The sequence below is a fragment of the Stenella coeruleoalba genome (genome assembly GCF_951394435.1).
Source record: "Stenella coeruleoalba genome assembly, chromosome: 7".
Taxonomy (NCBI): Eukaryota; Metazoa; Chordata; class Mammalia; order Artiodactyla; family Delphinidae; genus Stenella; species Stenella coeruleoalba.
Window position 1 is genome coordinate 9,762,967 of NC_137153.1, and position 13,609 is coordinate 9,776,575.

Sequence of the window (13,609 nt, forward strand, 5' to 3'; positions counted from 1 at the left end):
GAGAACTTTCCTCCCATCACATTTTACGGATAACAAGGTGGTGAATAGAACGTAGGCCTTCTGGAGCATTATTTAGGCTTTCTGCCTGGCTCCGTTTTGTCATGTTTTTTTTTTTTTTGGCTGTACGTGGGCCTCTTACTGTTGTGGCCTCTCCCGTTGCGGAGCACAGGCTCCGGACGCGCAGGCTCAGCGGCCATGGCCCACGGGCCCAGCCGCTCCGCAGCATGTGGGATCCTCCCAGACCGGGGCATGAACCCGCGTCCCCCGCATCGGCAGGCGGACTCCCAACCACTGCGCCACCAGGGAAGCCCCCGTTTTGTCATCTTGATTGTTGTTCTCTGGACCATAGCCTTTGCCCCCTTCTTTAAAAATAATGGCAGGCTTCTGGTCTGAAGAAAGAAGCACAGAGATCTCAGACCTTTGGTTGGACTCCCCTCCCCATGGCCCTGCCCCCTCCCGTCTTCCCTGTTCCTTCCTCACCTTTCCCTTCCTCTGCCATTACCATTGCCTTCTCCTCAGCCTCATTTATCCTGTGGCCCACGCTCTACCCTCACCAGCCCAGCATTTGTCTGTTCCACGTGGAATCCTGTGAACTCCAAGCAGAAGACTCTCCCCGGGTTCATCCTGTAACAAGAGAACTTGTCTTTTCTCTAAATTTATGCATACTCTCCAAGTTCTCAATCAGGTTCACCCACTTCAACAGTCGGTTTGCTACCATAAACACAAGGTTAATATTGATATAACGTCTCAACCAGTTAGTAGTTTGAGGTGTATCTAAGGAAAAAATTTGAATGGCAATCCTTGACTTCATTTAAATTCCAGTTGACTCCAAAAATGAAAGGTACTTTCCATAGACCCAGAACTTCGACTACTAGACAAGACACGTCACTCTGTTCTCTTTATTCTCCTCGTCATCCATAGACAGTTGTTAGCATTTTTAGAAGTCCGGTTTTGTGTGGCAGAACGCAAGACTGAGGCAAATTTCGTGCCACATACAACAGCAGCCTACCGAGTGGATTGCTGGACGAAAGGGTCTTAACGTTTCCTGTGTGGATTGTACACCTGGAGAGAAGTTTATGTTCTGAACAATTCTATTGTCTCTTGAGAAAACCGTAAACACTGATGGAGGCATGGACATTCGTGGATAAACACCACCAGTGCCAGTGTGAGCAAGCACTTGGGAGGTATTTGTTCAGAGAGAAAATGAGTAAATGAATGAATAGGTAACTGAATATTTATACCGCCTCGTAAGTCCTCCAATACAGCACAGCCGTCTTCAGAGCAGCCTTACTCACAGTAACCAAAAGGTGGAAGCAACCCAAGTGCCCACAGGCAGGTAAAGAGGCAGACGTGATGTGGTCGATACACGCAAAGGAGTAGGATCCCTAGGGCTAGGGTCAGGGTCAGGGTCAGGGTTAGGGTTAGGGTTAGGGCTAGGGTCAGGGTCAGGGTTAGGGTTAGGGTTAGGGTTAGGGTCAGGGTCAGGGTTAGGGTTAGGGTTAGGCAACGGGTATGGTTTAGGCTACAGGTTAGCGTACGACAATGGGTTAGGGTTAGGGTACATGTTAGGGTACGGGTTAGTGTTAGTGTACGGGTTAGGGTTAGGGTACGGTTTAGGGTACAGCTTAGGGTATGACAACGGGTTAGGGTTAGGGTACATGTTAGGGTATGGGTTAGTGTTAGTGTACGGGTTAGGATTAGGTTACGGGTTAGGGTAAGGCTTTGGGTAAGGGTTAGGGTTAGGGTTAGGGTACAGTTTAGGGTACGACAACGGGTTAAGGTTAGGGTACGTGTTAGGGTACGGGTTAGTGTTAGTGGATGGGTTAGGATTAGGGTACGGGTTAGGGTTAGGGTCAGGGTTAGGGTTAGGGTTAGAGCTAGTACTAGGGTTAGGGTTAGAGTTAGGGTTAGAACTAGTAGAGTTCGGGCTAGTGCTAGGATTGGGGTTAGGGTTACGGTTAGGGTTAGCATTAGGGTTAGGGTTAGAGCTAGTGACAGAGTTAGGGCTAGTGCTAGGATTGGGGTTAGGGTTAGGTTTACAGGAACTGGACCCTGACACACGCTCCAACACAGATGAATCTTTCGGTCGTTGTACTCAGTGAAATGTCAATCACAAAGGACAAATCCTGTTTGATTCCACTTATATGAGGTCCCTGGGGGAGTCAGTTCATACAGGCAGAAAGGGGGGTAGTGGGTGCTGTCTCTGGGTGAGTGAGACCTTGTGAAATGGCTACAGAGTCTCAGTTTTAGAAGATGAAAGTATTTCTGGAAATGGATGGTGGTGACGCATCCACAACAATGTGAATGTCTTTCATGCCACTGAACTGACAGTTAAGTGTGGTTATAATGTACATTTTTTGTTATGTATATTACAGTAAAATGTTTAAAAGCCTCCTATACAAAAAAAAAAAAAACTAGAACATTTTATTCATGATCAGGGGAACAGCTTACACAAACAGTAGGTCACTTGGGCAAGAGGCTCTTGAGACCTGAAAATAGTGAAACGTAAAGCACCTGCTCACCGAGAACTCGCCTCCCCTCCTGCTGGATGCAGATCCCGGGGCAGTGGACACAGCCCTCCCCTCGCCCGTGAAGCACCCCCTGCACTGTCCCAGTGACACGTCCACCCCCCACGACCCGGTTCTCAGGTTGGGGCGTCATGGCCCCACACTCACTGTGATCCGACGTCTCAGTACACGCGTCGTCTACACAATCTAATTTCTTTTTTTTTTAATTAATTTTTATTGGTGTATAATTGCTTTACAATTATTGTGTTAGTTTCTGCTGTACAGCAAAGTGAATCAGCTATACGTATACATATATCCCCTCTTTTTTGGATTTCCTTCCCATTTAGGTCACCACAGAGCACTGAGTAGAGTTCCCTGTAGGTTCTCATTAGTTATCTATTTTATACATAGTATCAATAGTGTATATCTCCCAATTCATCTCTCTCCCCTGCTCCCCTTGGTGACCATAAGTTTGTTCTCTACGTCTATGACTCTATTTCTGCTTTGCAAATAAGTTCATCTGTATCATTTTTCTAGATTCCACATGTAATCGATACTATACAGTATTTGTTTTTTTCTTTCTGACTTACTTCACTCAGTATGACAATCTATAGGTCCATCCACGTTGTTGCAAGTCGCATTATTTCATTCTTTTCTATGGCTGAGTAATATTCCATTGTATATATATGTACCACATCTTCTTTACCCATTCATCTGTCGATGGACACTTAGGTTCCTTCCGTGTCCTGGCTATTGTAAATAGAGCTGCAACTTACTCTTTTTGAATTACGGTTTTCTCAGGGTATATGCCCAGTAGTGGGATTGCTGGGTCGTAGGGTCGTATGGTAATTCTATTTTTAGTTTTATAAGGAACCTCCATACTGTTCTCCATAGTGGCTGTATCAGTTTACATTTCCACCAACAGTGCAAGAGGGTTCCCTTTTCTCCACACCCTCTCCAGCATTTATTGTTTGTAGATTTTTTGATGATGGCCATTCTGACTGGTGTGAGATGATATCTCATTGTAGTTGTGATTTGCATTTCTCTAATGATTAGTGATGTTGAGCATCCTTTCATGTGTTTGTTGGCAGTCTGTATATCTTCTTTGGAGAAATGTCTATTTAGGTTTTCTCCCCATTTTTGGATTGGGCTGTTTGTTGTTCTGATATTGAGCTGCTTGAGTTGCTTGTAAATTTCGGAGATTAATCCTCTGTCAGTTGCTTCATTTACAAGTGTTTTCTCCCATTCTGAGGATTGTCTTTTCGTCTTGTTTATTATTCAGTAGTTTTATTGCTAGCAATGATACTAGCACTGTTATCTTGAAACCATTCGTGCTGTATTGTAGGAAGAACAAATGATTGTGCCCTTAGGAACCAAGATTTTCTGTGTAGTAGAAAACGTATGCGAAGTTAAAACTCCATAAACTGAAGCTTCAGTTGGAAAAGCCTCACGATATTCTTTCTCTTACAAAACGGCCCATGCTTCCTAGTTCTGTCCACTTTAAAGGCCTGGAAGCAATGGCGTCCCAAAAGTAATATGCACCCCCCAGCACCTCAAATCAAGGTTTCTGAATACCAATTGCCACAGAAGGACTCAAGCCTTTTGGAGAAACTACTGCTTTTAATCCTGGGGCAGGAAGGGGACAAGTCAAGCTTAGGATATCTTTTGTGCCAGAAAGGAGGAAAGCTGTCAGAGAACAGTGGGGTCATCTCAAAAGGACACAGAGCCAACTGAAGAGGCCCCTGCTGGGCTAAGAGGGGACAATTTGAGCGTTAAAATACAACGACCCCAGTGGTTGAAACACACCAACTGTATAAAATACATGGTTCTTAATGAAAAGAAAGCAAGCAAGCCTAGGAGCGTTCTTCTTCGAATGTGTGAAGCAGTGTAAGGTCATTGCTGTGGAATGTGAACGCTGACACTATCTCTGAATGCAGGAGACACGGTCACTGTGCTCATTTATCCTTGGAATATCACCTCTTACTTTTGGATCTTTTAGTCAGAGGGAAAACGGTTTCTGGGAAACATCTCTCTTTCTTGTAAGGTTTATCCTTGGTGTGCCAGGATAAACCCTCCATTTTTTGGATGCTGTATACCGTGTCTAGCTCTCTGATTCTTATTGGTGTTGTCACGGCGCTTAATTAAGCATGCTATTGGCATAAACAGGGTAGTCACAGAATGCTAGACACAATACAAAGGGTGTGTCGAGAAGCAGCAGACATTTATTGGAGAGTTTAAAATATGATGTTTAAGGGGCTTCCCTGGTGGCGCAGTGGTTGAGAGTCCGCCTGCCGATGCAGGGGACGCAGGTTCGTGCCCCGGTCCGGGAAGATCCCACATGCCGTGGAGCGGCTGGGCCCGTGAGCCATGGCCGCTGAGCCTGCGCGTCCGGAGCCTGTGCTCCGCAACGAGAGAGGCCACAACAGTGAGAGGCCCGCGTACCGCAAAAAAAAAAAAAAATATGATGTTTATAAAACATTCCAAAGTCAGAGATTTTTATAAGAATGATTTTGAATCACCTGAGTCACTTCTTAGCCCCTGCAAGCGCAGTGGATGCATCGCTGGTTGTAAGTCGTTGTGTTTAGAAGACGCTCGTATGAATGTCCCTTCCACATTTTGTTACTGCCCAGCGTCCTGCTTTAAACTCTTACAGTAGTTTTTCCTGATCTTCTCCTTGCTAGTCTCACCATCCTCAAATCTTCAAACTGCTGTTTGGCCAGTGGTTATAATAAACGATCCTTTCATGCCTTCAGTATACAGTGCATCGTATTGTAGTGAAATTGTTTATTGCTGTGTCTGTCTCCCTAATAGACTGTGTGCTCCTTGAAGGAAGAAGCTGCCCTTTTATCTTGAATTCTTAGCATCCATTCTTAGCGGATGCTAAGAATGGCCCGAATGATGAATCATTCCCCAGACCCTTCACAGCATCAACGCCCTCCTTTATGTAAGTGGGGAAGGGAATTGTTCAGGACCTACTCGTTCACCCTGAATTTCAGCTGGAGGTTGGCAGCATTTGTAAGTAGAACTTTTTAGATTCTACAGAGAACTCGTAATTAGACGGTTTTGTCAACAGATGCTTTGAAGCGTCAGGGGAAAAAAATGCTAAGGCAAAAGATGAAAGCTGGAAACATTCCTCAGGCTTAGAGCGTGTTTATCACGCTCCGACTCACTTAAAAATGAGAGCTGGACATTCACCAGTATTTGACTACCTGTCTTTCCCGTTTGTTATATCTGCTATTATTTGAACATCTGGGATTAAAGGCTTACGTAGCCCTTGAGATGCTGGTTAATGCCTCTTAATCACCATGACTGCAAAACAGGTCCCTGCGCCCAGCCTGATCCCTTTGCCTTGAGTTACCTGGAGCCCTTGTCATCGAGTGTGTCCAAGGAAAGGCTGGGTGACAGCAGGGGTTCCCCACTTTATCATGCATCAGAATAACCTGGAGGCTTATTAAAACACAGGTAAAGGGCTTCCCTGGTGGCGCAGTGGTTGAGAGTCCGCCTGCCGATGCAGGGGACACGGGTTCGTGCCCTGGTCCGGGAGGATCCCACATGCCGTGGAGCGGCTGGGCCCGTGAGCCATGGCGGCTGAGCCTGCACGTCCGGAGCTTGTGCTCCGCAACGGGAGAGGCCACAGCAGAGAGAGGCCCGCGTACTGCAAAAAAACAAACAAACAAAAAAACACAGGTAACTTGGGCTCCACCCCGACCCATCCCCCAAGTTTCTGAATGATGTCTGGGTGGAGGCTTAAGAATCTGCATTTCTAACAAGGCCCTGGTGATGCTGCTGCGGGACCAGAAGCCGCTCTTGCAGAGCCCGGGGTGTGAGGCCCTCCTGGCTTCGATGCACCCGTGATCACCGAGGCATGTGGGTAATACGCATATTTGGCTGCAGCGTGCCTGGGCTGGCGGTTGAGGTTCTGTATTTCTAAGAAGCGCCCAAGTGATGCCATTGCTATTGGCCTTGGGACCACTTTTAAGTTCTCCTCTCTGGCTGATTATTAGAATCATCTGAAAAGCTTTAAAAAATCGTGCTACCCAGATCCCGCCACAAGATTCTGCTCTACTAGGCCTGCACTGGGGCCCAGAAATCTGTCTTTTTTTTTTTTTTTTTTTTTTTTGCCACGATATGCGGCATGTGGGATCTTAGCTCCCCCACCAGGGATTGACCCCGCGCCCTCTGCATTGGAAGCAGGGAGTCTTAACCACTGGACCGCCAGGGAAGTCCCAGAAATCTGTCTTTTTAATGAGCAGCCCCAGGTGATTCTATTATAGACGATCCGTGGTCCACCTTGGAAGGAAAACTGGTCTAGAAAGAACGAAATCATTTGTGGAAGTTTTGTATAACTACAACTGTCTGAAAAATATAAGCTGCATAGAGAATATATAAGAAAATACTAGTATGTTTCATTGTCTCTAAGATGCACTTTTTTCATATTTTAATATCCCTAGAACTGGAAGACCTCTAGCCACCCATGGTACTTACAGCAGTCACTGGCAGCATTTTAGTTCTCTGTGGAACGTAAGACGACTGGTAGATAAAGTATGGACGGTCTTACTTTCTATGAGATTTGGTTTGTTCATTTTAAATGATGTGAAGAGACACAAATAAACAGGCCTTATTCACAATAGAGCAGTACTTTTCGGTGCCGTTTAATTCAGGCTTTCATTATATGAGAAGGTGTTAAAATATATCCAAAGCGTTTGCAATTTCCCTTCTCTTTCCGCGGAAGAGGGTGCCTGTTGTGTGAGGGACAGGTGTGAAGATGGAGAGGCGATTTGGGAAAAGAAAGGGGCGAAGCTGATCTTTGCTAAAGGAGACACCCCTGGAAGGCCCTGGAGTAAGAGACAAGGAAGTGAAGGTTGAAAACCAGCACGGGGTGCTGGGCATGAATCCTCTTTCTTGGATCTCAACCCCAAATCATTATTTTGTGTTTTGTCATCTTTTCATTTAGATTTCAACTTAATCCTTTATTAGAATACGTGTTAACCCTCTTCATTTGTATGATTTGCTTAATGAAAAGTGGGGCATAGAAAATAGTCACTTTAAAAGCATCTAAACGATTGTTTTCTATCCAGTCACCAGAGCCTATCAGAGACGTGGTCTGAATGTCTTCTGCTGCAGTCCGGGCTTTGCTTCTGCCATCCAGAAATGAGTAAACTTTAGGAACATCCAGCTGTGTTTCAGGATACAAACGTTCAAATGTGGAGCGTGTGTGATGGAAACTTCTCTGACGGCTGAGAACATGGGTGGATTTGGGGCAAGTGGTTTGATGGAAAGTTATTGTATATTTTCATTCATTTATTTAGCAAACATTTGTTCTGGACCAGGTACTGCAAGTCTGGCAGTGAAGAAAACGTTCCCTCAACAGAGTACCACACACACATGTGCGCGCACACACACACATGCACACACAAAGGAAGTACCTCTATTTGGAATGTCCACTGCAGTCTTTTTCACTCTATTCGCTATTTTATACCAATTCTGATATAACTATTTTTTATGGTGAAAGTGGTAATTAGCTCATATGATAGACATTCTAATTGACAAGAAAACGTGTTTGTTTTAGAAAAAGAATTCTATTTGATCACAGAGGTAACAGCATCGCCGGTGTATTGAGAAACCTCGTAAAGATGTGAGGACCCCAGGACGTACCGTCTGTGACGCACAATGACTATAAGAGCTTTGAGTTTGTAGCACCTGAGGTTTTTCAAGCAGTTTCATGACCAACGTCTAGTCCATTTCTCCTGACGTCCTTGTGAGTGGTGTGTGTGTGAGCGTGAGAATGTGTGTGTGTCCGTGCAGGGCTTGGGGGTGGAAGGAGAGAGAGACGTTATTCGCCCATTTCACGGATGAGGACAGTGGAGGTGTGACAGCAGTGAACCTGCAGCGTGTGGGTGGGTCCCAGAAAGGGGACCTGAAACCAGCCTGGTGGTCCCCATCGCTTCTCTCCCCCAGCCCAGCCCCTGCGACCCACTGTGAGGCAGAGGTCAGACCCATCCTGCGGTCCCCTGCGCAGCGGTGGGTGCACGAGAGCACACACTTTGGGCGAAGACCCTGTGCAGGCGCCTTGTGTGCCCCTGACCCCAGCACTTTAATTCCAAGGGCTCGGGGCCGGTCTGCTGAACACCTGTTGTTTTCTGGGACAACAGGGAGGGAGCATGTGGATGGGGGTACCTGATGAGAGCTTCTGGCCCCAGGTGGAACCAAGCCGCCTTCCCACTGCAGAGATGAGCTGGGTTCCCAGATCAATGAGAGAGGTGACTCAGGGAATCCTCTGAACTCCTTTAGGAGACCAGATCTGTGATCTTCACACCCTGACAAACTGTTTAAAATTTTCGATCTGGAGTCTCTTCCGTGGCAGAATGGCAGGAAAGCAGCGTTGGTGAGATCAACTCCCTTCCCTGAAGCCCAGTGACGTTGATGACGACTACGGGTCTACCTGCATTAAAGCTGTGCTTGGATGTTACCAGCTGGCCGATATTCTGACACTTTGGTCTGAGATTGGAAGAAATGTCTCTGAAATGTTTGGTTTAGCCTGAATATTTGAGCGCTTCCAACGGCCGCCGACCAGCAGGCACATCATCTCCCCGGGTCCCCAGAGACCTGAACGTCCAAGCCGTGCCTGTCAGCCCCGCCAAAGAGAAAGCGGAGACCCTCCATCCCTGGATTCCAGTGGTCCTCAAAGTCATGGCAAGCCGGAAGGGACCAGAAACGTCCCTAACTGGCATGGCGGCGCCCTTCTCGAGGACACAGCACATTTGTACCCACCTCATGACTCCTAGGCACTCCGTCCGCCAGCACAGCTCAGAATGGACCATTGCCTGGGCGCTGGCCGCGTTAACCCAGGGATTGTGGAGAGGGGCAAGGGGACCAAAGATTCATAGCCTTGTCCCTCTCACGTGCAAGTTGAATCAATGCCCAAGCGTGGGTCAGAATCCAGAATTGGGTTGTACTTATCAGTCCAATGTCTGGCCATCAGACAGCCCAGGGACCCTAACCGCAGAGTTTGCTGTTTCCTGGGTTCAACGGGGTCCTGCTTTTGAGGGTGTTTTTGGAACAGGCCTAATTGAAACACCAGGGCTCTTAAAGAAAAACCCTAATAGACTAAATCATCAGTTCGCCTCTCACTTCTCCATTAATTCCTTTTTAGAATTGAAAGACATTCTCTCCTGGATTTTTTTTCTAAAAAATCCAAAGTTCCCTCAGGGCCAGGAGATATGGCCAGGGACACTTGTGACGAGAGAGTGAAAAGAAAGATGGCAGCGTCCCGGCCAGTGTGTGTGTGGAACACGGGGTGCTTCTCAACGCGAGGGGATTTTGCCCCCAAGAGACACTCGTCGCTGTCTGGAGAGATTTTTGGTCCTGAGAACTGGGAGAGCAAACATATAATTCACCGGGAAGCTCCCCCAGTAGAGAATCATCCATCCCCAGTGTCAGCAGTGCCCAGTGGAGAAATCTGGGGCGTAGAGATAGACACCGTTCGAGTGATGGTCCCTGGGAAGGTCTCCAAGAGTCCAGGCATGTGGGGGTGAGAGTACACCACCAGAGGAGAAGGTGTTTGAAGGTGGCATCTGGTCACGCCGGCACACACACGGAAATGTTCCTCACCTCTCTCTCGGTTCGCTGGAACACATCCTTTGCCTGCAAGGAGGGAGCTGCTCGCATCACCCAGCAGCAGCCCGGCTTAGCCGAGGCAGCAGGGTTCCTGGGAAAGACTGCTCAGCGTGGGCCCTGCCGGGCTACTCTGGCGCTCGGCAGCCTCAGCGCCGGGCAGGGTGGGCACGAGGGCCGCCCCCAGGCGGTTTTGCGGGACGGCCCCACTTCTCCATTGCGTTCCCAAACCTCGGACTGCCTTGTGCTAAGGCTGGGGTTAACCCTGTACTCCCTCTTCTGCTCCCCACCCAGCATGCGGGGAGTCAGAATGTCACTGCCCCCCCACGTCCCGCACCCCGAAACCCGCGGTTCTGGGTCGGGCAACCCTCCTGCCCTCCTCAGTAGCAGGGAGCAGCGTCCCCACCTGGCCTGGGAGCCCTCAGGTGACTCGTGCAAGGCAGCGGAAAGTGTGGGAAGGGTGTGGGGAGATCCAAAGGGGAAGGTGAGCCTGCGGGTGGGAGAAAAGAGAGCAGGAAGGCTGGCGGGGGGTCTCAGAAGTCACCCCCCTGTGCCTTTCTCCCGAGAGCCACGTGCGTTTAGCCAGCAGCTCGGTTGGGTCATTCCTGGGATGAGGCTGGCGCTGACTGGCCATGCTGGGCCGGCCGAGTCTTGAGTGTGGTCTGAGAGGCTCTGGAAGGTCATCCGTCTCAGCGGTGATCTCGTAAGTTCATCCCTGGTTTGCTTTTTTCTCCCCGACCCCATTCCCAGGCTCCTAGCAGGGTCGTTGGCAGCTCTGGGAGTGTGGATTTTTGAAACCCCTTAAGCTCTGAAATTATTCTGAGACCCTTCAAAGGTGGAAGAATGTGGGCCAGAGAGAGATGGGAGCCTCTTGAAGCCTCTTCACCACCCGGTCACCCCGGTGGGCTGTGTGTAGACTTTTCTATGAACAGGAAGTAGCTTCAGATACTTTTGCAGCAGATTCTGGTTAACAGTTCTTCTCCGGTTACTTCACCAAATCAAAAACCTGTTAATGGAGAAAGAGCGATATATTTTGATGAGTGGCCTTGTTCGATCTCCATCAAAAACCCCTTCAGGTAAAATGCTTTCCCTTCAGCCGGTTTCTTCTTTCAAGCGTTCCTTTCACCCTCAGATGAAATCAATTTCTCAGTTTGTGAAAACTTCATGTGTTCGTCGACAGCACGTTTTCCCGTTTGGATCGAAACTCGGACTGGAAGCGAGGGTTTCTGGAAAGCACTGAACGCTAGGACGTTTGTAGGGCAAAGCCAGCTCTCGTCAAACACGACGTCACTGGCTCTCAGATCTGGCCCCCTCAGAAGTGCTTCCTTGTGAAAGCGCTCTCATGTGCCCTGCTGTGTCATTCCTGGTAGAAGGAGGTGGTAAGCTGTGCCCCTCAGAAGTGATCTCCCTGGTCCCTGTCTGATGTAACGGGAGCAGCTGCAGGCAGGGTTCTCACCAGCTCATCCCCTCGGTGCCAAACAGGTGTGGCCTGGGCCCCTGTCCAGGTGGGAGACCCCCAGGGAAAACCCGGGTGCTTCAGGAAGCTTCAGGATGAGATCACAACTTGTCCCGGGTCCCTCGGAGTCAGAATTCTGAGTCACGGCTTTAAAGGCAATTTGTTACTCATTTCCTCCTGGGACCACAGGAGGGTCCTGTAGCCCTGAGATGTTTCCTGGGCAAAGCCCGTTCCATCTCCTCACATCCCACCACCACCAAGATGGGGCCGAGTCTGTCTGTTCATCTTTGAAAGCTCAAAAGTGAAGGGAACAAGCTGAAATTTCTATTCACTATTGACACTTCACGTGAAATACAGGAAACAGAAGTTCAGGGAGCCGTTCCGGAGAAGAGGCTTCGTTGCCAAATTGTACGGTAATCCGGACCTTAGCTGAGCCTTCTTGCTGCTGAGAGAATCACACCTCATGGGCTCCAGGTGCCAAGCCTGGGGAGACTTACCCCCTTGAAGGTACCCCCGACTGCTTTTTCTTCCACGATCCCCTTACTTCTGTCCTGCACGCGTGTGTGCTTCCCCTGTTTGGCCCCGTGTCAACCCAGGTGTAAAACGCAGCCTTTCATCAGTGTTTACAAGGACGTCCATGTGCACCAAATCCCACCTGGGGAGAGAATTTGCTGAGCCCTCGGGACTGGCGCACGTCCCTCCAGGTTCTTTCCCCAAGTTGGCCAGAAGTCTTAACCCTCCCAGCAAGTCTTTGTGTCAGCTGGTCTCCAGTGTATATTTTAAGTTCTTCCAACAAATAACACTCTTCCTCAGAGAAATTCTGAGGCCACGTAGAACCATCCTGTTACAATATCATTAGAGATCCACAGGATAGCACTGCCTTTCTATACAGTAATGGCACAACGCTACTTCATATCATCTCTTTAACGATCACGTCTTTAGTGCCTTCTAAGTATCAGGGCATGTGGTTTTAAGTTATTTTCCCAGGAGCAGTAAGGGAGGTTGCCTGGTGACTACCCCAGGCCACCAGGACAGGATGGCAAGGGACCGGCTGGGCTTGTAGCATGTGTTGGGAGCACACTGTGGTGTTGGTGATAACTGATCCAGTTGCTAACTAAGCAAACCCACGCTTCAGTGCAGGAGGACAGCGCACCATGGAGCAAAGAGTGGGGCCAAGTAGACGATGAAGGGCATTTTCTCTTCACCCGAAGGGGGTCTAGAAAGGGTGCACTTTCTGCCACATTTGCCAGCTGAGCTATCGCAATGCCACCTCCACACAATGGCATTAGAGAGATTGCAGTAATAGCCTGAGTCTGCACCAGGGTACAGACAGCACAGCATTTTGTAGTCAGGTGATGAGTTCAAATCCCAGTGAGCCAGACACCCAGCATTTAATTCTAAGTGGGTCCCTATTCTCTCTAAGCCAGGATTTCCCAATTTATGAAGAGAGCGCATAACATCTCCCTACAAAATTGGGCTGAGAATTAGAGATACAGGTTATGGTATAGCTTGGGATATAGCAGATACTCCGTAGAAGGTAGTCACAATTTTTACTACTGTAGAATCTTTCTCATCAGCAGTGCAAGCAACCTTTCACGAAAACTCACCTCCAACACTGAGTATAACCTGGGAAATTCATTCAATGATATCAACTCTACACTTGTGTATGATCACTTCCATTTCTATATAATATTGGTGTATCTTTTTAAACTGTGTTTTGAGAAAATCCAAAATATGGTATGATTTCTGATGTAAAATTCCTGGCCTGAAATGGTATTACATCTTCTCCCTTAAAAGAATTTAACTAAAGCAATAACAATATCCTCCTAAAAAGTCATTTGTGTATTGGAGAGATAATTTCCGAAATACAAATGAATGAAATAAGCCGTGGAAAAAATACCGCTTGTAATACTACTGTGGATTATTATAGACTCAAAAAGGCCATGAAGAAGACTCCCAAAAATGCCATAGGAAATGCATAAAAGGAAACGAAGTTTCCAGAGGGGGGAAAAACACTGTTGTTCTAAAAACA

General features: G+C 48.0%; 1 protein-coding gene across 1 annotated transcript in view; it reads left to right on the plus strand.

Moving 5' to 3' along the window:
* Positions 1–13,609, plus strand: part of PALLD (palladin, cytoskeletal associated protein) — a 389,328-nt gene that overhangs the window by 63,777 nt on the left and 311,942 nt on the right. The gene's annotated exons all lie outside the window — the stretch shown is intronic.